At 36.3% G+C, this 25,597-nt stretch overlaps 1 protein-coding gene across 6 annotated transcripts in view; it reads right to left on the reverse strand.

Moving 5' to 3' along the window:
- The window catches only part of pcdh15a (protocadherin-related 15a), a 175,008-nt gene that overhangs the window by 128,057 nt on the left and 21,354 nt on the right, over positions 1–25,597 (reverse strand). For 5 of the 6 annotated variants that reach the window (XM_044137336.1, XM_044137338.1, XM_044137335.1 and 2 more), the window contains exon 1: positions 10,824–11,347. The exons of the other annotated variant lie outside the window; for it this stretch is intronic. The gene's annotated coding sequence lies outside the window, so the exon portion shown is untranslated. Of the gene's footprint in view, positions 1–10,823; positions 11,348–25,597 lie in introns of those variants that run through there. 6 annotated transcript variants of the gene reach the window in all.

The raw sequence follows: 25,597 nt of genomic DNA on the forward strand, positions 1-25,597 counted from the left end.
TATTATGAGATGAGTGAGTCCTGAGTGTAGGTTCACCGCACTGTTGTGGCAATGGGAGAGAGTGGCCTTGAGTGGAAACAGTGATCTCAGCGCACTTGACACAAAAAAATGAAAAGCCATTGTGCATACCATGTTCATTCTGCTTGCATGATTACGTAACATTTCTATTACTTTTCAACCTGTGTCAAAGTGTCCTTTACTAGCTTCTCTATGATGCAAATGAAAGCAAAAAGGCTAGGAAGTTAAGGTTGGTCACTTTAACTGCAAAAACTGTAGGAAATGGAAGTACACAATTATGCAATTATTTTTACCTTTGCCTGCAGCAACAAAAAAATTAAAAAATAAAAATAAGAGAGAGAGCTCTGAGTGCTGTCATGTCACAGGCTGGAATAGTGTAAATATGACAAGTCCTGAGCATTCCTTTATGGATTGCTGTTTCACAGAGAAATGTACACTTGTTCCAATACCAAAAAGAGAAACAAATTTTAGGATATTCTTTGCTGTGTGACAAATATGTAAAATTATGGTGAACAAAAACAGTTTTTAAAAGACATCTATCAATACTGACTATGAAAGTTATGACCAAAGGAAATGGTAAGACCCCACACATAAGGAGTACCAGTCTGTACCCCCTTTTCATACAAAGAATAACATTATGTACCCAATAGGGCTGTGTATTAGTGCCACACGATTACATATAATAAAACAAGGGTCAGAAATTGATTCAATGATTGAGTACATATTGTTTAAAATAATTTGTGAAGCATAAAATATTTAACCGATTTACTTAAAAAAAGGGATTGTAAGCTTTCAGAAAAGGATTACAACATTCTTGGCTCATCCTAAGATTGTGCATCATCTCATCTTGTGAGCTGGATGTGTCATCACACCCCTTGTTCTCGCAGAGCATTAAAACTTCTCTATGAATCTATAAAGCAATGCCTGGAAACAAATCAAGTTTGTAATCATAGTTAAGGAGTTGTTATTCATTAGTACTTGATATTTTATTTTTATGCCCCGTCTTTGAGCATAAATAAAGCACTGTCTGAGAAGCATGCTATATAAAATATTGTTACACACTCAGGTTATTTGTTCTTAAGTAGAGCCTTTTAATTCAAGATCATAAGCTCAATTAATCAATCATGTGCTTTTTAGTTTACCTACTTAATCATCAAACTGCCAAAATCTATAGAATAAAATTTGCCTCACTTCTTATATCTGAACCACTTATATGATGAATTGTAGTACTTCTGTTGATCAAGTTAAGGATTCCATTTCTTAAAATTATACACAAATTTAAATTAATAACAAAATGACACTAAATGAAATTACCAAAATGTGATGGCCTGTTAGGTAAGACTGTCTAACCTAATTACTAAAGGCTGCATTTTTCCTTTACAGGTTTATGCAGATCCATATGACTTAGCTTTACCATTTTGTAGCTTAAATTAGAGCTAATAGTAACAGCACATTTTTTAACCTGAATATTTTTTTAAATGAATGTTTTTAAACACATTCATTGCTACCAGTTAGGATATACTAATCCTAACTGGTAGCAATGAATGTGTTTGGAAAGTCTCTTCTTAATCTCTTGTGTAAAAGCAGTTTGTGTAAAAGCTGAATAGACAAATTAAAGTAGAATTACAGTTTTTTGCTAAGGTGTCAATTATGTTCTCAATTACAGGAAATGGAAGTGTGTTTCATTTGATGGCTTACTTTGAAACAGTTGATCAGACTACATGATAAAAAATGAATCAAGTTGATTAGCTAAAACAGGGATGAGATTAGAGCCATGACAATCTCCACAAAGCAAGCACAGCATATTAAACTTAAGGGAGTCAGAGAAACAGAACAGGAAAAGTCACAACTAGTTAAGACTGACAAAATACAATTGTGACATTACTCCATAACAAAGGAGTGAGATTAGGTTGAACATCTAGATATCTAGATAGACGAAAATATGTGTACAGCATATTTTCTTATGCTGTACACATAAGAAAATACATAGATATGGTACCGAGGTCAGAGGCATGTTTAAACAAACACTGAATAAGTCAATTTGTTCAGCTACTGCATCCAATGTCAACAGAACTTGGTAGTGCTCTAAATCTCCCACTTTCTCGGACGGGAAAATCAGAGCCAGATCTAAAAGGCTCTAATCCTGCAGCCTTAGTCATCTCATGACTACACCATAATTCCCTAAACCCTCACTGAGCCAAGTCCATGACCGAACTGCATCTGCTTAGCATCAACAATGACCTATCCATGTCACAAGGCGCACTGCTCTGCACAATAGAAACCACTTAACCACATGGTCTTAAACACATGCAGCTGATACAATACAAAGGATTTCTTTTGACTTTTAGTAATCTGTCGCTCCAGTAAACTGACTTTCACCCCATTTAATCACAGCACAGCCGTGACTGTCACAAGGGTCCGTCTGGGGGTTTAGCACATAAAGGTATGGTAATTCCAAAAGCACATGCAGACAGACATAGGAGCCATAAAATGTTTTGTCAAAAAAAAAAAATAAAAAATACTTCAGAAAATCACAAGGAAATGAAAAAATATTTTTTACACTGCTTTCCAAGGTCAGCACAACTTTACACAAGCAATATTTTTCAAATAAAAATCTTTATCTGGCAGCTGCATTGTGCCTTATAGATTTGTGGGATAGCCTGGACGTCCACAGAACTCAATTTATTTTATTGTAAAGCCCTTTCAATACTGAGAACTTGCCAGGAATTAAAACCATGTTTAAATGGCAAGTCAGACACACTGCAGTGCAGTCCACACATTCCTGTAACATAAATATATATATATATATATATATACTGAAATTTGTCCATTATGCCAATGCAGCTTGTGAGTAATATCCAGAGGAGTCAGTGACTATTTTGGAATCCGAAAAGAAAGCTTCCCATCTGAATTTCAGGTGAATTAAATGTGAATGAGAATTGTGTTAGTTGAATCTTTCTTAGTACCTCTCTTTTAGCTCAAGCAAGACCAAGACAACAGAAGATGCCATCAGGTATTTACACTATAGCTGTTTTACAGATGTTGCAATTTGAAAATCATACCATGTTAATCATGACAAACATTTCAAATGTACTTATATTTATTGATCTACTGTTTTATTTGATATACCTTTGGGCAACAACACCAAATGAATCACAGGGGCATGCTTTATGTTTTTTAGTTATAACACTAAAAAGAAAGGAATTTAAGTTGAGAGAGGTTAAGGCCTGTAATTCTCACTACACCAGGCTTTTAAATGAGTTGAATATCTATTCAAACAACTCAGTGCATCTGTGCTTAGCAACAATCAGTTGAGATTATCAAAAGTAGAAGGTTTAGATACATAGTAATAGCCTAAACAATTTTGCAATTAATCATCAGCACATCTTTTTGTGCTATCAAGGGGGAGCATGAGCTTATACTATCAATGTCCTTTAAGTAATTTACTTTTTCTGGGTATGAGACTTTTTTGTTTTAGAAAGCCAACAGCATATAAATGATGAAAGGCTTTCGAGAAAGTTTTATTTACTGACATTTTGAGTTGAGTTTTGCTCTTTATTCCTAGGTGGCCTTCTATTGTGTCCATCTTGAAATATGTCCAGTCAACTTGACTTAAGCATGACTGGAACTGCACTCATGTAATTAATTGCATTAATAAGCAATTAATAATCTCTGGGTTGTATAAACATGTTTAATAGCGCGGTGTTGATTACTGCGTCACATCTGAATATAATGGTGATGCACACCTTCGAAAAAGCTTAGCTGATGCACGCTACAAAATTTGAAGTATTTGATCAAAAATAATTTTTGCAGTGGTGACAGAAACCACAGATGTAATGCCAGCAAGCCTCCAGTCCACACAGCTGGAGCACACTCAGCTTGAATAAAGTCACAACAAACAAATAAATAATGCAAATGGCCTCAGCTCAACTTTCGATTATAGTTTGTATTGCTCAGCTTTTTGTGGTGTAAGGAAATACACCCAATATTGAGTAAACTAATAATTGGCCACAGTCAAAGTCAATACTACTTGTTCTTCAACCCAGTCTTGTGACATTTGATGCATTTCCCCAGGAATTCTTTGTTTCAAGAACTTGGCTTTTGTTCAAAATCAATACTCCTTAAAGGTTAATCAAAGAGATCAAACACCGAGATCAGCTTAAAACATATACAAAAACGAAATGGATTAGGCAAGTTCTGATAAGAAATTATGAGTATGATAACCTTCAGTAAAAAATTTATGGTTTTGAGGTATCACAATTGCAGCTGTAAAATGTGTTATTTGCATTTTCTTTTCCATGCTTTGATGGCTGGTCTTTAACACTTTGACATGACCAGTTCCTGTCAAAGCCACTGCTGTTCTAAAAACAATTTGGTGAATTTAACTGGAACTTCACAGTCATTGATCACCAAAATCTCCATAGTAGTAGTAGCCTACTTTTACCATCTTTGGAAGCTGTTTTTAGATCAGAGGTGTGATGCTGAAATTTCTTTCTCCTCCTGTGTGCATGTTCATACTTGATTGCTTGATTTGTGGCACATAACACAATCAGAATATACCGATAAAGTTTACATCTAACTGCATTTCCACTGCTATAATAGCTAGGACCAATAGGGTTATACTGCATGACCCCAGTCATCTTTTTATTAATGTAATGTCCAGCTGCATCCGACAGATGGGACTTGACCTACACCTTATTTTTGACCAGATACACGCACACATACACACGCTCACACACAAAAACAGCTTACACAGCAGAAACCGTATGGTGGGACATTTTAGTCGTCTTGAAACTGTGACTTTTTCATATCATGGTGTACGTTGAAATCAGTAACCGGCCCATGCCTACTTGGGATCGTTTCCTTTAATACCAAGTCCCACATAGCGATTAAAGTGACAAGACCATTAAACTCGATCTGGTTTACATTTAATTAATTAAATCTCATGATAAAGGAGAAAATTAACTTCATTATTTGATTAGTTATTATACTATATTTTTACTGCACACAGAATGAAAACTATGACTAGTATGTATGAAGACAACTGTAGTGTGAAAGTGACACACATTCATAGTAGAACAAGAGAAGAAAACTAAACTTAAACCAACAAAGGAAAATATATCCTAACCAAGAAGTTGCTGCATTAGATTAAAATAGAAGTTTTCAAACATTATTGTCACTTTCTGGTGTTATGACCACATTGTCATTCTCATTATCACAGCAGCATGATGTACTAGTTTCCTGCAAATAGTTACCATTTGGATTTCATCCATTTCACTCCTCTACAGGTGGTGGAGATGAAATGGAGAGTTTACTACCTCTGATATCTGACACTGAGGTGCTGATCTGATAATGGTGGTCTTGCTGTGCAGTATCTGCCCTTCCCCACATGGGAAAACAGAGAGGTTGGCAGTAAATCATAACGCAAGCTTACAACCCACAGCATCTCTTCTTAATGTGTGAAATACCATCAGTGGAAACTGAAACACCATGAATGAGGTGGAAGAGAGAAAAAAAAAAGAGAAAGCACACTGCAGTTGTGCCTGTCTCCTCAGCTTCTCACTATGCACTTGGGTCCAAATCATTTCAGGCATCACTACCCACGAGTCTCTTATCAAATAATACTGAGAAGCTGTCCAAAAGTTTCCGTTGTGCGTGTGAATGAAATCATGTTTTCCCAGTGATTATTAAGTTATGAGAAGGATGTTCTGAGAAAAAAACATATATATTTTTCTTTTGATGAAATCCCATTTTAATAATTCATCTTGGTTCTTTACTTCTTTCAAAGGTGAAAATATTTTTAGTTTTCAAGGGTGAGCTTGAGATACACCAGAAAAATCAGCAGACACACTATACATAAGTGCTACCATGTTGCACTCACAAACAGCATGCTTTAATGTGGATGCTGGTATAGATTGGGGAAGACTCAAAATTAGTTGATTTTAGGATGTATGAGATGTTGAAAATGAAGTCAAGCAAAGCACAGGAATGCAAGAGCAATCTTAAAGGAAATTATATTTCCTAAAACATGCCAAAATATGCTGGGGGTTGCAATGATTAGGGTGCCGCTCATAGGGCAGGAGACAGTGTACACACCTTGGACAGGTTACCAATCTATCATAGAAAGAGATATGCATGACAAAAACAAATTTAAAAAAAATCAGGCCGGCATGCACTCCAAAACGTAGTTGAATTTTGGGAAAAACAAGAGTACCTGTAAAAACCCCATGCATGCAGAGAAAGAAGATTCAAAATTCATGCAGAAGAACTCCAGTTGTGATTCAAATCCACTATCTTCTCGCTGCAAGGCAACAATCATAACAACTGACGCCCTGCAGCTCTGGAACCATTCATATAGTAATTAATGTTCTTTACAGAAAAACAAGTGAACAGATAACAAGAAAACAAAACCTTATTTTTTTTTCAGCTTCACACATTTCATCCAAAGAAATTTATTTTTTAATCACTAAAGTTTCATAAAGTAACAAAATAAAAGAATAGTTGATATTCATTACATGTTTGATTAAAGGATGGGTTTTAATTATGTATTTCATATTGTTCCAAAAGTCACATTTTCCAAGCTTTAAATTGAAAATACGAATATGAAGGTCTTCTCAATTCCAAGTGGAAATGTTAGACTATTCTCTCCAACAAAGACCTCGCAATTAGATCTGAATGCAATGGATTTGAAGCATTGTGATAGCTGTAAAAGTGCATTGAAATGTTACTTCCCATAGCACTGTATAACTTCTGTTTGAATAAGAGTTGCTGTGATAAAAAAAATGCAGTTTTTCCCATCTATTGCTTTGGCAGTTAGTCAGGTCAGTGAGAACAACTGACAGAGATGTCTTTTTCTAGATCCAAAATGCAACTTTGGAAGGAAACGGAATGCAGTGCAAGTATCCACCAGCACATGTTCACTGTCATCCACTAAAGTTTCTACTGGAGATTCTTTAAATGTTTCGCACAACACCTCTCTTTTAAATAGACTTAGATTGAAGAAAAATCAATGATAGTGTTCACTTCACATCAGAGTTTAATTTATGATGTATCAAAGAATATAATTAAATGATGCTCAAGGACACCAGTGCTACTTAAGATTAACAGCTCCATGGAATTCACACAAACTGTTTCAGTCACACAAACTACATTAAATATAGTGTAAAGACATCAGCTCCAAAATAGTCTGGCTGTTGTTTAATTGTTAAAACCTAATATTATGGGAACTGTTCTCTCACACATGTGGCATGAAATCACCTCCACTCCTAACATGAATAACTAAGAAGCTCTCACGGCAGAAAAGGAAGGAAAACAAAATTCTGAATTTGACGTAAACCAAATTTTGTCTTCTGCTAAATTTGGTATACGCAAATCAAAACTGACAAACATTCTAGCCAAGAAGATCCGATCAGTGCCTCTTCAGAGTGAAACGTATTCTTCATGATGCAAATGTGCGTGCAATTTACAGTCATTATATTTATTCTAAAATGATTTATTTAGTGATACCTGGGGACAATTGAGCTCTTATAAAAGTTAGGTAGTAGGAATGTGCAACTCCCAACTTCACTGTTTACATTTCAGCTCTATCCCTCAAGCAATAATAAAGATTGGATCATTAGAATCTCACGATCACGCATACACACTCTTGCATCCACCACTTTGAAGCATAGATTTCAGAGTGGTAGAGCCTGAATGTAAGTAAACTCCCTAAAACTCATGACTGCTACAGCTTGCAAATGTATAATACTGAGCAGCAGTGTTACACTTTTAAAATATGGCTCATATTTGAAAATGATGTACAACGGTACATCAGGTTTAGCCAGCAAGTGCCATAAGACGATTTGTCTCTTTTCCACAAACATCTATATTGTCAAACACATTACAGTCTTTGCTCATTTTTCATTGAGTATAACAAAGCACTCTTTCGTTGAAAGATAATTTAACATCTATTTCACTCAGGTTCACTTGAGTTATGCGAGTTTTTCATAATCCCTTCAGTAAACTCTAGTAATACTTAAACAGAAGCCATTTGAGTTGCCTGCAGTTTATCAGAGCAATAAGGATCTTATATTAGTGTTATCTTTCCTAAAGTACTTATCAGCAGTAATGGTGTTTTGCTTGTAGGAATGACTAAAAGCAAAAATTCAGAATCTTGTTGAAAAATATTCTCATAAATAAACGCTGCTGTGCAGAAGAAAAGCAAAGTTTAAGATCCTGATTTAAATCTTGTCACAATTTATGCATGCGTTGGGTTTTGTTGAGACTGTACGCCAGAACTGAACTGATCATCCAGCTCATACAGCATCTTACACACATTACAGTGTCAACAACACAAACCCAAGGAGGAACCTTTGGCTGCAGTGGTGGTTCAATAATTGTTTGGGGAAAATGTAATTCAAACAAACGCATGACCTCAAACAACTTCCATAACAGCAATTTAACTACGTTTAAAAGGTAACTTAAAATAATATTGTAAGTCAACAAAAGCACAAGCCCATTTACAATACTGTCAAATTTAGCAAACTAGCACTTCACTGAAATCTAAATCATTTACATTCAAACTCAGTTAGAATACAGAACTCTCTGGCCTGAGGATATTTAGAAACAGTTTATAGGTAATTAAAACATGCAAATCCTTTTGAACTGAAATCTTAATGAACAAGATAGAAATTGTATATTTCACTGTACACTTTTACAAATATTTCAGCTATTTAAGCTGTCGGCTCAGTTCAGTCTTAATTAAAAGTGAATCTTTAGTGTTCATACAAGAGCTTACTTTAATTCCTTTTTATGAACATGCGTTTATTGCTTAACCTAACTCGTAAGACACTTCTGAAAAGAAACACTGAGGTAACAGTTGCTCAAGGTTCACTTGATAGTCTTTCCTCTTGCTTTTATACCTTTTAAGGTCTAAAAGTCATTTGCTGAACAGCATCATTACAGAAAACCTTTCATCATGCCATTGCAAGGATAGTGTTGGACTAAATGATATCCATAAGGTCTGTTCTAAGTTTTAGTGTCAACCATTTGCAGTTTTCAATATTATGATTAACTTTCAATGAGGCAAAATCCAGTTTCTGGTAAAAATGTATGCCATAGTTTAAAATAATCATGCCTTCAAAGCTACATACATTTTACATCATACTTATCTAAGTTATTTTACTTGTCAAAACTTGTGACCAGTTTTCTCTGGGTGTATTGAGTTCGTTAGCTACTCCACATTTCCCTTCCATAAATCAAAGAGAAATTTGAACATTCAGAAGATTTTACAATCCAATGACTATTGACAAGGTCTGTAAACAATCATTTTTTAAAAGACAACTCTATGGAAAGTAAATATGGCAAACTTTGAGTTGCATGTCTGTTTTCTGCCAAGTAATTTTTTTAGTATGGCTGTAAATTAGCTGACCAAAATTTAGCTACACGAGCAGACAGTCTGACTAACTAATCAATATCAGCTAGCTACAGGTGCATCACTCTATAAAACAAAAAAAGCATGTTAAATATGCAAAATTAATATTTTTACCAAGAATTCTCATTACAGTGAAACTCTCATAACAGCAAATCCCTGTTTTTAGATTTGTGTCTCAAAATAAGCCTCTAAAAGTCTTTGTTATATCACTAATCATTTCAAAATAAAGCAATAGAAGACATTATAGAAGGGAATTAAATTCTGCTGGCTCAGCAGTATCGATTTTAATGAAGAGCGTGAGATGTCAAAACTTATCTTTACCTCATGGAACAGCCTTTAAATTTTCACAAAGCTTTAACTTCATTTCACGCTATATTTTTCTACTATTCACAGTGTAACCTAAGTGCTTTATATCATGATATGTTTTTCAGCTATAATCACCCAGCCCTAATGCCAGCAACACATATTTGTTGTTTGTTATTTATGCACCAGAAAATGAGGCATTTTAAGGGAATTAAGGTTCCTGACAAAGTCATTATGGAACTATGTGTAAGCGCTTTCCTTGCTAAAATAATTAATGTAGGAAGATAAAACTTTCCTAATAAAACCATGCTATTGAGACAGAAATATTTAATTTCATTCCACTAGTTGAATGTAATACACACAATCATGAGTCTGTATTTCCAATAAATCCCAAGCTGAAATACATTAACACTGCTCAGTTAAGTATTTATTTATTTATTCACATTATATCATTATTGTAATATTCACCAACATGATTGCCTATGCTGTGTTGCCAACTTGCCATAGCTACTTTTTATTTCCTAGCTTATGCCATTGGTGTGCCACTCTGACAATATCAGTGGACACCATCTGGCCACCCCTTAGAAAACTTTGCAAAGGTGCCTCACTGTATAATTACCTTCATTTTTCTCCAACACTGGACTAGTTCCAGAATAAGTTATTTTGCATGATGCTTCATCAAACACTTTTTTTCTTTAAACTGTCAAAAAGAAAAAGCACATTCATACAGCTTTTTCTAACACAAATATTTAAAATCATACACAGTGTGTGGATCCAAACACTTTCCTCTCGGTATTATAATAGCCTGTATTATCTTTAGGTAGTCCACAGAGAGTGCTGATGCTTTTAGTCAGTGTTTGGATACTTCTGCCTCCAGACATCAACGGCATAGACCAGGGAGAGACATAGGGGAAACCTGACAAATGGGTTCATCGTTACACAGCCGGAGATACACTGTGAGCAGTAGTAATGATGGAAGAAACAAGCACCTATTCAGTGGCTAAAAAGCCCGTTTCAATAGTGACGTGAAACGCTTACTGCAGACCGCGACGGCTACTCAAAAAGCCGGGGTAAAAAATAGGCATCTTACCATGTTTAACTTCTGAAGTGTGCTCAACAAAAAACTGGCAAAGGAGGTACAAGTAACTGCTGGCGAACAGCCACAGCCTCCGCACAGGAGCTCATCAGCGTTTCGCTACCAGCGTCCTCAGTCCAACACGCGGAGACTCAGTAACAATCCACCAGGCTGATGTAGACAGTCTCTAATAGCACGGATGGAGTAACCCGCTCCCTGTGTGTGTCTGTCCGTCTCTGTTGTCATGACGTGTGCGCCAGGTAATCTTATTACAGCGGTCAGGAAAGGTGAGCCCGGTTAAAGCTCCGCTGCCCCTCCTTCCACCGTATCCGCCTGATATGCTTCAGCCCACCTCGTGTAGAGAAAGATTATAATTCGACATAATGTCTCGCCGAGCGTCTCAGTGTGATGAGCGAAAAGTCATCGAAATCCATTCTTAACAGTCGAAATTCGCAACTTTCCCCCCAAACTGCTAAGGAATTTCTGAGGGTCAAGAATAAGAGCGTTTCACCGACAGCTGTCAATTATTTCAGAGTTAAATCCATTAGTCGAGCCTGCCCGCACCAGCTGGAGCGGAGCTTAGATATAATACCACTGGAGGCAGTTTGCTATAATTCACCTGTCACTTAACAACAAAGCCTAGGCCTTTATTCCCTACAGCTTAACCACCGTCAGGATGGGAGGTGAGGGAAAACTCTACATCAATATGGTATAATTAGCTGCCGTGCTAATTAAGTCTGGACTAATGATTGCAAAATAGTCCGGTTTAATAGAACAGTTCCTACATAAGAGAAACAGGTGGAGGTCTTGTTCTCAAAGCTGTTGGAAACAACAATGCAATTTTCAGAGAATGCCTCTGACAGTTAAATAGCCACTAATCACAAAATGGGGGGTTATTTGATCCGATTAACTCATCTGCATCCATTTAGAAGGCTAAATAAAAATAGACAGAGGACAATGAAATTTCACACAAGGACAGAGCGTCACAGCCATCCAATTCATGGAAATTAAATTGCCACCAGGAGTCATGAGTCATGACACAGTGTACAGTTGCAATTGTTGTGAATAGATGGAGAGATAGGCATAACTACGATTGTAAAAGTGACTGGGTTTTCACTTCAAACTTGTAAAACAGCCATTCTGCATATCATCAATATCCTCAAAAGAAAGAAGAAAAACAAGCCTAAATGTTGACAGTGAATTTGAAAGAAGGCAGCCTTTGTGTCAAACCGTGTAGAGAAATCTGTTGCGAGGTGTTAAAAGCTGTTCCAAATAAAACATGAATAATTTGTAATGAACGCTCCTTCCTGTCCATTGGGAACAGCGAGAATCTTAACAAACAGCCTCGCTTACAAGCATTTGGAGGTTTAAACTGCATCTTCATTGAATTAATGTGCTTCAATTCCCATGTATTATTCAAGACCATAGGCTTGTTGAGAGTATCGCTTCTGTTTAAGAGCAGCAGCAGGAATAGTGTCTACTTTTGTCCAAAAAAGAAAGGTGTCTTGTTTATTGTATGTAGGTTGTATATTTGCTTTACTCTTTCCTAAGTATATTTTTTTTCACATAAATATAAAAAAAAAAGAAATACAAGTTCAGATCGTAGGCCAGACCAGGTTAAATAATTTATCTCTGCTTATTATCACTCATTCAGGGTGGAAAGAAAAAACTTTACTGCAAAAAATTGCCTAATAATACACTCAAAACCATCCTACAGCCCCAAGCTCTCTGTCTCACCTTTATTTCTTAAGATACATAGTAAATGAGTTTCCAGGCTGAGGTCCACAGAGAAGCAAATCCACTAATCCTTTTTTCTTTTAAACAAAAAAAAAAAAAAACAGATCAATTTCCTATCTATAACCAGATTTTTATGCATAATATGTGTTGCATTTTGAATCTTGACTGATAATGTACATTTGAACGTATATACCTACAAGCAAAGCTTTATCAACTAATAAGTAGAGTGGAGAAACAAGCAAGCAAGAGGAAGAATGTAATAACTTCTACCACTCGTCTAATATAGTTTCCTAACAAGCAACTGGTAAGTGTATTAATATTCATGATATTGCTTTTCAAATAGCTGCAGTCTATGTATCTATGTGCCAAGGCTATTAATGTTTACATAAACAGCTAAATGCAAAAACAATAAACTTTATTCCATTTTTTTTTTCTCTTTAAAATCTGTTTCTGAGATAAGAGAGAAAGAAAATCTTCATCTCAGTGCATATTCAATTTAAAATTTACAACAATCTAATAGAAAAAAAACCTACTTTTCAGTTGTCCATCCATCCATCCATTTTCTGTTCACCCTTGTCCCTAATGGGGTCAGGAGTTTTGCTGCCAATCTCCAGCTATGTTTTGGGCGAGAGGCGGGCTTCACCCTGGACAGGTCGCCAGTCTGTCGCAGGGCAACACAGAGACATACAGGACACACAATCATTCACACACACACTCACACTTAGGGAGAATTTAGAGAGACCAATTAATCTGACAGTCATGTTTTTGGACTGTGAGAGGAAGCCGGAGAAGCCGGAGAGAACCCACGCATGCACAGGGAGAACATGCAAACTCCATGCAGAAAGACCCCGGGCCGGGAATTGAACCCAGGACCTTCTTGCTGCAAGGCAACATCTCTACCAACTGCGCCACTGTGCAGCCCACTTTTCAGTTGTTGAAAGTCAAAAGCACACACTTTACTCCCGTACATCCTGGAAAAAAAGTTTCTCCACTGTTGAATGAAAGCCATATGTTGCATGGAGTTTGACACAAGCTACGTAGTTGACACAACAAACTGGTAATAAGGGACAGTGTGTTCTGGTCAGAGAGTTGAGGAACTGGATGGAACTAAATATTGGACAATGATGGAAAAAGACTCATACCTGTCAAGTTTCTAGTATTTTGCTCCTCTGTCCTGTTAGCCTCCAAAACATCAAAAAGTAATAATTAAAAAAAAAAAAACGAACCTTGCAAAACACACACAGGCCCTCTTAGGATGGTAGGAGAATTAAGGGATGTTTGATAAATACAGCGTTTTTATAACCACTCAAGATAACACAGTAACTCTATTGTGCTAAGTGGCACTGTCTGGAAAATGCATAATACTTCCGCTTTAAATCGAAACTTTTCTGCTACCGTAGCATTTCTCTTTCTAATGCCACCCTATTCTAAAGGACATCCTCATCAAAGCACTAGCAACAAATGCCACAAATTCCTGCACAAGAGAAACCTGGAGCCAAAAAAGATACGAGCAATACCATAAATCCAAGTTTTATCTTGAATTTTCTTTCTGGACAAATGGAGCAATTCTTCTTTCTGAAGCTTCATTTTCCTGGACTGAATGTATGCACTCAGCCATTTAGTCCCCAAACTCCCTGCCTGCAAGCTCCCTTCAGGCTACCCAACGGGAGTGTGCACACACACACACACACACACACGCACAGAAGGGGAAACCAACACCTACATACACAAAAACCAAAAGAGCTGAAAGCTGAGAAAGCAGAGGGAAAAATTGCACTGTAGCACTTTAAGGGCTTTATGCAGTTAAAGAACATTTCATTACTCATTCAATTAATTCAGTGATAAAAGAAAAAACAGGGAGATAAATGTGAAATAATGTATGTTTTTAATTGTCCCACCATATTTAAGAATAATAAATAGTATAGGTTTACTGATAAGAACACAACTGAAAATATGGGACACGACATCTGTAAAAATTTTGAAAAAAAATCACTTGATTTTTGAGCACAGACAGGCGTAACGACAAATAATTTTCCATCAGTAACCTTCTGGGTAATGTGAACTAAACTTCATAAAAGAACAAATAAATCCCAAAATGTGTAAATTTCTTCTCACCATAACAATCTAAATATTTGTGCAAACATTAAAACTTTTGCAAGCTAGTGATTGTGTCGGAATTTTTAATCAGCCAGCTTTCTATCTACCAGCAAACTGTAGAAGTGGTCTTCAGATTGCCTCCTTTGTTAAATAAACTACCCATTTAAAAGTGCAAAGACTAACAGTGACATATATCAGCAGACATGGCTGAATTTAGGGCTTCAGTGTCTTCAGCTTTGACCTGGTTGGACTGCACAGAGCTCCACTGCCTCCACTCGGCCCCACTATAAAAGATTAAAATTATCTCTGTGCAAATGGCAATGCTGTGGGGGTGTCTGAGTTGTTTAAGTGTCAGGGGACATCGATAGTTTGGCACTGACAGCTTGTGTGATATTGAGAGGTCAGAGCGACTGAGACAGCAGGCAAGTAACTGGGAGGGGAAAGAGGACAGCCGGAAAGGCGGGTGGAGGGAGAGAGACGCAGAAGAGAAATGAAGTGATATGGAGAGCAAAAGAGTCTTAAATCTGATTATCCCCAGAAACAATGTCTCTATAGTCATCATAAACAGCACTTCCTAATCTTCTGCCTCTCAACCCACAATGTTATGAAAGGGGCTGTTAGAGGAGGCTTATCCTCCACTTAAAAATTAGCATATTGCATTATAAGAAGTAATGGTGGCTTGTTACGTGATATCATATATTGTCATTACGATTAAAATATTCAAATAAGTAAGAAACTTGCAGACTAAACTGAAGCAACACAACTGACAAACAAATGAAGTGAGAATATGCATGACTCTCAGGTTTGCCGGGCATGGATTTAAAAAATGACTTGCTTGCAGAAAAATACTTTTTTGCCTATATAGCTTTTGCCTGCTGTATATAGAGATGTCTAAAGAATGTGAATTTAAATCAATGTACTGATCCAACAATGTGATATCAGTGTAAGTGGCAAAAGAATGATTATACAATCTCTCAAGCTGTGACCAGTTTGAGTCATTGTGCAAACATTTATTGTTAGCATTTGGTGTGAAACCTATTTAGTTCTGCTTTGGGTTGACATTAAAATAATACATTTCTTGGTTTAATAGGGGTCTTAAACAAGTAATCTGTAAACACAGACATGTAAAGATCCATTAGGTTACTTATTGCTAAACATGGTCCAGCATAAAGCTCTCACAATATGATAACCTTAACCTGAGCTGCTAATTGACATAAGGCCAGATTCAGAAGTACAAATTACCACCACTGATTGGTCGGTTCCTGTCAAACCCATAGAATGATTGACAGGTGGCGTCATGTCACGATATTACGCCAGCCCTCTGTGATGGATAATTAATGCAATATTAAGACCAAACTGTCCAACATTTTATTGATTTCTCTGTCAGTTCATTTTTCCAATGTTATTTTATTTAAAAGTAATTAAATAAATAAACAACATTCAGCAACTAATAAAACAATGTATTCAAATTATGCCAGGGATGCTGTTCTGTAATATTTGAGTATACAATGAGTGTCCTTTTATTCATTTTTAAATGAAGGAAATCAGGGAATACATTCAGATTTTAAATCTACACTATGTTTGTGTAAATAGCAGAAATAGAATGAAGTACTATCTTGACATGTAAGTTAAACATGACAAAATTAACCTGGTCTAATTGCTGGCTAGCTTTTCTATTTAGGCACATTTATCAGTCAGAGAACAAGAAGCAAACAACAAAGTTCCTTTAGGGTTTCTTTACATCTGATGGTTGGAAGGCTAATTTTCCAGAACCTTTTAAGTCTTTTTAGTCTCCACCTACTCTTGAGGAAAATGTTTGATGCCTCTTTAGCCAAGAAATGCTCTGCTCCTTTAACCACTTTGTGTCTATTGGGACAGGTAACACTCAGTGGGTTTATAATAGCTTTTACTGTGCTGGAGCCCCTCTTGACCAAAAGACAAGAGAAACTGTAAAATTACTGAGCAAAAAAAAACCCCAGAAAAAAAAACACACTGAAAGACATTAAAATTATTTCTGGTCTCTTAAAGCTTTTAATTATGCTTATCATACGAGCCGTAACTTCTCATGCTTCTAGTATTAGGTAAACTGTGAGACATCTGTAAGACAAAAGCAGACAAGTGCATGGACATTTTTCTGTACTTGTAGTTCTTTCTTCTGGTTCCCCTGCAGTTCGGTGACAGCAAATTCTCATGAGACATGCCTCACTTGGACATAAAAGCTAAAGGGGTTTGATAATTGGATCACATGGGGACTAAAGCACTGCCAACAGATCCGTTACAGGGAGTCCCAGAGGCTAAAGAAACTAACAGGATTTAATAAAAATGTTCCCCCGTTCTTTATTTTTTTCTTTTTCTTTTTAACCATAGTCTCTCCTTTCACTTTTCTCTGAAAAGTTCAATTTAGCATCCTGGGATAGAGAGCTCCTTTGACACCTACCACAGGTTATTACTTTTACAATCACAGACAACCAGACCTCTAGGGGGTCCATTAGCACCTAGAAGAGCTGTTGACCTCTTCAACTAGCCCAGAAAGACATTAAACTTTCAAACTGAATGGCATCAAGTGCTAATAATCCATCAAAAACTGATGAACAAGTTTGAGAACTTTAGTCAATTAAGTGGCAGAGTGAGTAATTTCAGTGGACCCTAATTGGTGTCAGAGCCTGTGGACTGTGATGGGATAGTGTCTTTTATCACTCAGGAAAATCAATGCTCAAAAGAAAAAAAAAACAGCCACAATTCTCCTTACTTGGTTGAGAGATACCCCGTGAAACAATTTAGAGTTGTTAAAGAGAAACTTTAGGTGGCAGTTTACTCACAAAACTTCTCTTTTTTTTGTTTACTGAGAGTTTTAAGCTTTAAGGCTTGGGCAGAAAAACTTTTTTCAATCTTGGACTTTTTTATTTTCTATGTCCCGCTGCAAAATTCTTTTAGCCTTGTTTTTTTTTTTTTTTTTTTTTTAACATTGTGCTGTAGACCACTGGTCCTCATTTTTGGCACTGCAGAAAAGATGCTGTAGGGATATAAAACAGAGATGATTCTATGATAAATAAAAAAGAAATCATATTGGTATGGAGGAATAAGCAGCACAGGCTATACACATAACTTTTTTTATTAAAAATTGACAGAAATCTCAGTGCTTTGTAGGCTCGGAGCCAATGTTAGCTGAATTTGATTAATTATGCTTGGCTTTCATATTCTTTGGAGAAAATTAAGTCAAGCTACTTTATTTCCAATATAATAATGGCTGTGTTTCACAGAAGCACACACTGCCACAGCTGCAAGTACTTTCTGAACAAAGTTCTTTCCTGTGTCTTGCAGTTAGAAGGCTTCTGCACCTGTGGACATGCATGTGATGAATATCTATTGCAAGACATTCACAAACGCCATTCAATATGGGCAATCAGACAAAGGTGACTTGACAAAGACTGGAGTTGAAGGAGGCACAGTGGACCGATTTTCAAGAACTCCATTACTACACAGTGTAGAATACATGGGGAGCAAGAGGAGCAGAAAAATCAACGGTTTAGGCTTAGCAATTACGATTCCATTTTGAAGCACGTCAGATAGTGTCTCCCGAAAAAGCAATTTCACCATGGATTGAAAATAAGATGTTGTATGCATTATTTCTTTATGTTTGATACACCTATGGCAAAAGATAATTACAACATTCAATAAAATTAAGCCTGTGTACTGAAAAAAGGTTTTAAACAATTTGGATTAAAAACTACATCATCATGAATTTGTGTGTTTGCATTTAGCTTTTCACTTGTTTGTCTCTTATGGGTATTGTATATATTGTCCATGTTATTTATCCAATTTCACATGTTTTGTGAATATTGTGAAGCATGCTGGTCAGATGATAATCTCAAATGTTCAAATCAGCATCTTCCTCCTGTCACATTTTCTTTTCTTGCTTATTTGGACTAAAGAAGGACAAATGACTGGCTGCTACTCTTGAAAAAAATAAAATAAAATGAAATAAATAGGACCTCACAGGATCAAAACACTCAGTCCTTAATCTTCAGGGCAATTTAGTTGAATAACACAACTGTTTCTGCAAAGAAAACACTTTTTTTCTCTCATATTTGGAGGGTGGAATCATATCAACTTGTATCTGTAACAACACTCTTAGGGATTTAGATATTATTCAGAAGATTTTGATCTTGTCCCTTTTTTCATACATTCTGTAAACTGATGTGCTTACATGTTTGGTTTCAAAACACTGCCTTCTTTACCACACAAAGAAAAATCCCCTGCTGTGCTCAGTCCTGTTGCCAAGTAGTAAGTAACAAGTAATTTAGTTGTCATTTCACATATAAGAATACATACTGAAGCAAAATATGTATTTATTAAGTAATATCTTTCAAGTTGGAATGAGAACAGCACCAGCCACATTTCTTGGACCCTAGCAGCAGGATGACTTGCTGAAAAGAAAGTTTGTCTCCTTGGTTACCAGGTGATGGTCTACTTGTACTTCTACTGAAACATCTTTGAATCCAGCTGGATTCAAAGTGTTGTTATGCAGCTGGTCAGAAACACAGCGTGGTGCAAACATTAGAGGGAAAATGCAATGGGGTCATGGTTCTTTAAGTTGTACTCAGCTAATGGTTCTGCTTCCCAGCTTCCACCTTCAAGCACACAGCATTCAGTGAGTGCTCCTCAGCTGTTTCCCAGGCAGCAATTCCTACATGTCAAGCCATCTAATAAGTTTTTATATCACTGAAGATTAGCCCTATCTCTATCCAAAACCAAGGATTTTATTTTTTTAATATGTTTATTTATTAACATGTTTATTCACATATTTATTGCCATCAAATCATAGTTTTAGAGACATAATTATGTCAATTTAATATGTATGATGGACATCTTGTAACGTTGTTGCTCTACAGAGGGTAGAAAATTACTAGCAAACAGTTGTATAAAATAATACAGACATTTTTGGATTTTCAAATGTTTTTGCTAAAACCAAGAGAAAAATTGGTGCTGATTTATGCTCGCTGGAAGCCTGTCCAGTCCTCAAACCATGACTTTAAAGAGCAGATTCAATTTTTTTTTTTTTGTCACTGTGGATTTGTCCTTTTGTTGGCAGAATGCCGAGAAAAGAGTTGCACTTCTGCTCAGCATCCACCTTTTAATCATATTCTGTGCAAAGATCTCCTCAGTGATGTGGAGAAAGTTTGGTTCTGCGTGGGCAAATCCCCTGTTCTTGACAGGAAATGGTTCCTGTCCAGTGTTTAATACATGGACATTGATAGCAAACACTCAAAGTTCTAGTATAATTTGATTAAAATTAAACAAAGATAAAACACTAGAGCCCAGCATTTTCTTAGCTGCATAGCCTTGCTGCCCATTAAATAGCACAGTGAACTTGTTCCAGGCAATTTAATGTCACTGTGTCTTTTTATAAATATATTCTGCTACCTTAATTGGCTAGAACCAGCATCCCACTGAGGAAAAAGGTAACCTGTGAGACAGCACTACCTCCTCCTACTGCTGTCTGAATTCTGGCTAAAAATGTGTCATAGTGTAACAACAATCATCATGCAGCAGTTTGATCCACTTGGTATGGCAAGTGGACACTCTGTAGTGGATCTACAGTATATGAGAATATTCCCACAGTTTTTGGGGAAGGATGTATTAATTGTCCCTTTACAGATTTAATAATGCTAAGCTGCACTGTCTCAAAATTAAAACCTTCCCCAACTATCTTGTGTAGAGACAAGGACTCCTTTAAAAGAAAGAAATGTGATTCATTATAAAGTGAAAGGGGGATGAAGGGTGAGTCAGTTCTGCATCAATACAGCTTGCTCTACTCTTCCCCACTGACTCTATCCTAAAAGTTAAAATGGATCAAAACACTTTCCTGGTGTTCTCTACTCAAAACCAAAAATGGTGTTTGTCTTCAGAATCATGAAAAGATTCATTCTGTTTTTGCTGTTTTTTCCAGTGTAAATATGGAAAAAATGCAATACAGGAAGAAATATGGGAGGGGGTATAATTGTTCCTAACAGAGTCTGGTAGAAAGTGGACCCAAAGAGTGGCAAAATGCAAGATATTGTGATACACAAAACATCACTTGGAAAAATGGCTTAAGAACATGAGGATAAGCATTAGGGTTCACGCACAACACACAGTAGATCAGCTGTGAAAAGTACAAGCTAACGCCATGAAACAGTTGTTTTCACATTTTGACAGACAAGTGGAAGACAGTGAAGAGCTGGATCTGCTGCCCCAGCCCAGCAGACTTTCACTCATCACCATGATCTAGTGAAATCTCTGGTGAAGAATACCAACACCATCAAGGCCACATGTCCAGATGAGTTGTCAGGATGGACAATAAAATCTTGTGCTGACCAATTCAAAGGAATATTTTTATATCTAACCTCTCACTACAGGTTGCTGAGTCTCCCATGTCTCTATTATGTATGAAGAGAAAAAGCCAGCTGTCACCTGTGCAACGGCCCTGTTGGGTTGACCCCCCTATCATTTTGTAATGCCCCAAGAGACTGATTCTAAGGCACAACAAGGACATCACCCCCTTTCATTTGGATTGTAATTAGTTTTGCAAAAGGGGGCACAATTAATGAAGATGTCCTGTTCACCTGGAAAATATCAATATCAATGAAAACATGTTTCAGGTGGCATTTGTAGCCATTAGCTTCTACATAAAGAAGTACTTGAGCTTCAGTACCTGAGGTTGCTCACATTACTGTGTGTACATCACACAGTAATGTGAGTACTGCTTTAATTACCAGCAGGGCACAACTGATAAGACAAGACAGATGTCTAAACCTGAACAGATGTGGTCTGCAAGACTGTGTTCTGAACCCACTTCTGTTTATGCTCAACTCATGACTACATCCCCACTTATACCTCAAACACCACGCTGTTGTTCACTAATAACAGCAATGCTTTTGCGGCACTGAACACTATATAGAGAAGATCTGTAAGCTTTTCCAGTGGTGAAAATCCCAACGACTGATCAGTTCATAAAATATAGCCTCTACAACCAGTTAAAACAAAGTATACAGAAAGAATGTGGAGCCTCTCGATGAGTTCCTGGGGATTTGCATTAATCCAAGACCTGAAGAACTCACACTTTATGAGAAAGGTTCAGTTTCTTTTTCCATTGAGGCATCATTGAAAGTTTCCGCGCCTGTGTATAATTTTGTGGTATACCAGCAGCCACAGGACAAGGAGGAAAGAACTTGGCTCAAGTGCTGAAAAACAGCCCAAAAGACTTTGGAAGACAACTCCCAGAACTTGACTCGGTGTGTGTTGATCAATGTCTGGAGAAGCCCAGCAGCGTTCCCACTCAGGGAACAGACAGTAGGTTCCCCTGTGTTCATGACAGAGATTTAGATGTATAAGAAATCAAACATCCAAACTCACAAATTCTTCCTCAGAGCCATGACCTCCATCAATCCCACTGCACTCTGCCACACATATTGAAACAAACTTAACTTTTCACTTACTATATCTCCTATATTTCTCATTACTTCTATTTATATTTATTCATTTTTTTACATGCAGGGGGGATTTTCTCATTTTTTTTACAGGACTAAATTACAAAGATAATAATATAATTCTAATACAGATTTTTTATTTTATTTGTTGTATCACCTGAGCTCTTACGGGTTGACTTAAATTCAGTGATAGATATATTTTTAAATCTTTGTGACATATCTGTTTATATAAAAATAAATCATGTTGAGTATTTGATCTTATCACCTTTGCCTGATGACATTATCTCAAAAGTAAAAAAAAAAAAAAAAATCAAAAACAGGAGAGATGAAAAAAACACTAACACTGAAATAGACTTTTTTTTTTTTTTGCTGAAATGGTGCGCTCAGCTGCAAATCTCGCTTTAAGAAACACACTGATGGAAGTCTGGATAAAACCAAACTAGTATGTACATATTACATTGATGACTTATTAATCCACCAAATCACAACCAGTTTATGTCTAAATTAACTTTGGAAACAAAATCAATTCTTTTAAACCTTCTTGGATATGAAGATTTGGATATGATATGAATACCTGGAAAATTGAGAATCTTCTTACATGTTTGGTTTGAGATACTAAAACACTTTAAAGCATTTTTGAATACATTCATAATCAGATTTAAAGCTTACAAAGTTAAACACAGTGATTAATTGTGATTAATCACAGCACTAAAGTGTGATTAATCTGATAAAAAATTAATTGATAAAAGCACTAAAATAAGTATAATTTAACACTGTGAGAAGACATTCAAACTTGTATTACTGATAAAGAAAGAAAGCACCTTTTGAAAATTCAGTTTACTTCTTACAATGACAATTGAAAGAATTCATGTTGGATCAAAGACAATAAAACTTAGAGTATTATGTAAGTGGTAACTTTATCAAGGCCAGAAACTGTATTTTGCTTACCTGCGACTGTCCTTAGTTAAGCAAGAGACCTTGAATTGTGCACCTCTCTGCGCTCCAGGAACCATTGTTCCCTTTAGAGAACATTTCTATTATCTTGGCATTGGGTTGAATTTTTTTTTTTAATGCTTAGAACGTATTAATCTAATATGTTAACAGAACCCGGCGAGATGTCTAAAAAAATAAGAACTTTTGAGAGGTGAAAATTATTTTGAAAATGTACTTTTAACCTGACAAAAAAGCCTCCATGGAACTCATATTCTAATTTACTGAAAATGACTGTAAATTAGCTTCCTAAAGGAGCTAAGGTTGAGAAATCATAAAGCAGATGTCAGGTAAATGTATCAATGACAAAATAAAAACAATACAGACATTACCTTGACATTTTTTAAAATGCTTTTATAAAAATAAGTGAAACAATGGCCTCTTCTTGTTTTTCTGATCTCGCCCTCATGTCATCACGACAACCCAACATACAAGTGACTCCACTTTGAACCTCAGTCACGTTGCACAAAATACCTGGATCTTTTTTTGGCAGATTTATTTAAGTTCTGTTTATTAACCCGTGTTTATGAAGCCCTATTAGTTGGACTGTTTCATATTCATAAGGGGTGTACTTTCAAAGAGTAATTGAGTGTTATATCACAATTTACTTGATTAAAAGTTATTTTTTTCTCCAAAAAACATCAAGTAGATTTCACTGGAGGAGATGATGAATTCTATTTTCTGTAATGTTTGGGACAAATACTTGTGTATGTCATGCAAGTCACATTATTTATTTTATTTTTTGTTTGTTCCAGGTTGCTAAAATTACAATCACCTTTAGCAGACAGAACCCTTTTCATCTAATCCGCACAGAACAAACAACTCCAGTCTTTAAGAAAATAAAAAATTGACATTAACACTGATGAAAATTAACATAACTATACATACATATGGGTGAACTTTGCCCTATATGCTTTCATAAATCTATATTAGGGTCAACTGCAATAACACCAATATATTGGCTCAATATAGCTTTTTTAGCAGCAGATGTAGGCTTTTGTCTAGTTTCAGAAATGGGACGTGCAAACTCAAAATTTGCATACATTTGGCATCTGCAAATAGCTTTTTGAATTTGTTCAATTCTGTAGTTTCCACTTGATTTATCACAGCGAGACAAGCATCCTAATGAGTGGGCATTGTTAACTGCTACTCGTACAGGTGCTGCTACTTGACATCAGTCCACCAAGTCGTTTTTTATCCTTGACTGCAAGGGTTTACGGCACAATTGCTGCAGTGAATTTTGCTTTTGAGTCAACCCGAGCATAAAAGACATTGCAATGCCTAAAACCCATCCTCTTATGACAACGGTCACATCCCGAATGGACGCTCACTTTCTAGGGAATGGCTAATACTGACAGGGAATCCCTTAAAAATTTAGCAGGTCAACCCTGGACAAGCTATTTCACGATGGCAAGAGATTCACTTAGGACCAAAAGCATCAGCAAATGTCAAGGTGAATCATCTTTCAAACATAAATAAAACATAAGAAAGCATTGCCTGAAAACCCTTAGTGGTCTTCCCTGTCTGATTCAGTATGTCTGCAAAATGCCCCACTGTAGTATGTATGACCAAAGTCACTGTAAATGAATAACAAAGAACTGCAAAAGACAGTAATGGGTACGTGTTTTAGCGTATCACAAGCACACAACAAAAAATCTTGAGGTAAAAGCACTTTTTGAAAATTCTGTTGACTGTGCATTATACCACCCTTTCAACAAATTATGGACAGTAATGCCCTAATAATATCCAAACAACTTTGTTTTAAAAGAACAGAATCCTACCTTCCGTATTTTCACCAGCAGCACAATAGTCTATCAGCCTCTAAATGAATGAATGTAATTTAGTTCCTCTTTTTCTCATTACCTTTTTTATTTTCCTCACACTGTCTGTCAGTTTCCATTATATTATTCATTGATGCATACTTTAAACAGCTTTCAAACACCTGGGGTTGGGATGTTGACAAAATGGAGAGCAGGCTGATTCTATGGAAGATTTTTTGCATTAATGGGGATATTTTCCTGGATTTGATCAAATATGTAATTTTCCAGATGGAAGATGGCACAAAGTGAAATTCCGATGCAGAGTTCCCTGCATATTGCTTAAATTATATTTTACTGAGGGGAAAAGATAGATTTGATGTGTAAATAGCTATCTGTGAGTTGGCACAGTCATGGTACTTCAGGTACATGCGTTGTTTATAATAACAATACAGAACTTACATAACAGGACATAACAATATACAACAAAATGATGGAGCATCAGTTTGAAAAGCACAGGACAAATTTGTGAAGAAGTCTGTACTGCTTAACCTGGGACAGAGCAACATATTTTTGTTGTCATGCTACTGGTTAGGCTTGCTAGTCCAAATGGAGCGAGGTCAGTCTCATTCAATGTCGATTTTTGGCCAATACAACATTCATTATAAAATTCACAAATAATAAATGCGTGACATAAAGATCAATTCTCTGATGTGTGGAAATGAAAACTATTAGAGGA

The sequence above is a fragment of the Gambusia affinis genome, linkage group LG13 (genome assembly GCF_019740435.1).
Source record: "Gambusia affinis linkage group LG13, SWU_Gaff_1.0, whole genome shotgun sequence".
In the NCBI taxonomy this organism is placed as follows: domain Eukaryota; kingdom Metazoa; phylum Chordata; class Actinopteri; order Cyprinodontiformes; family Poeciliidae; genus Gambusia; species Gambusia affinis.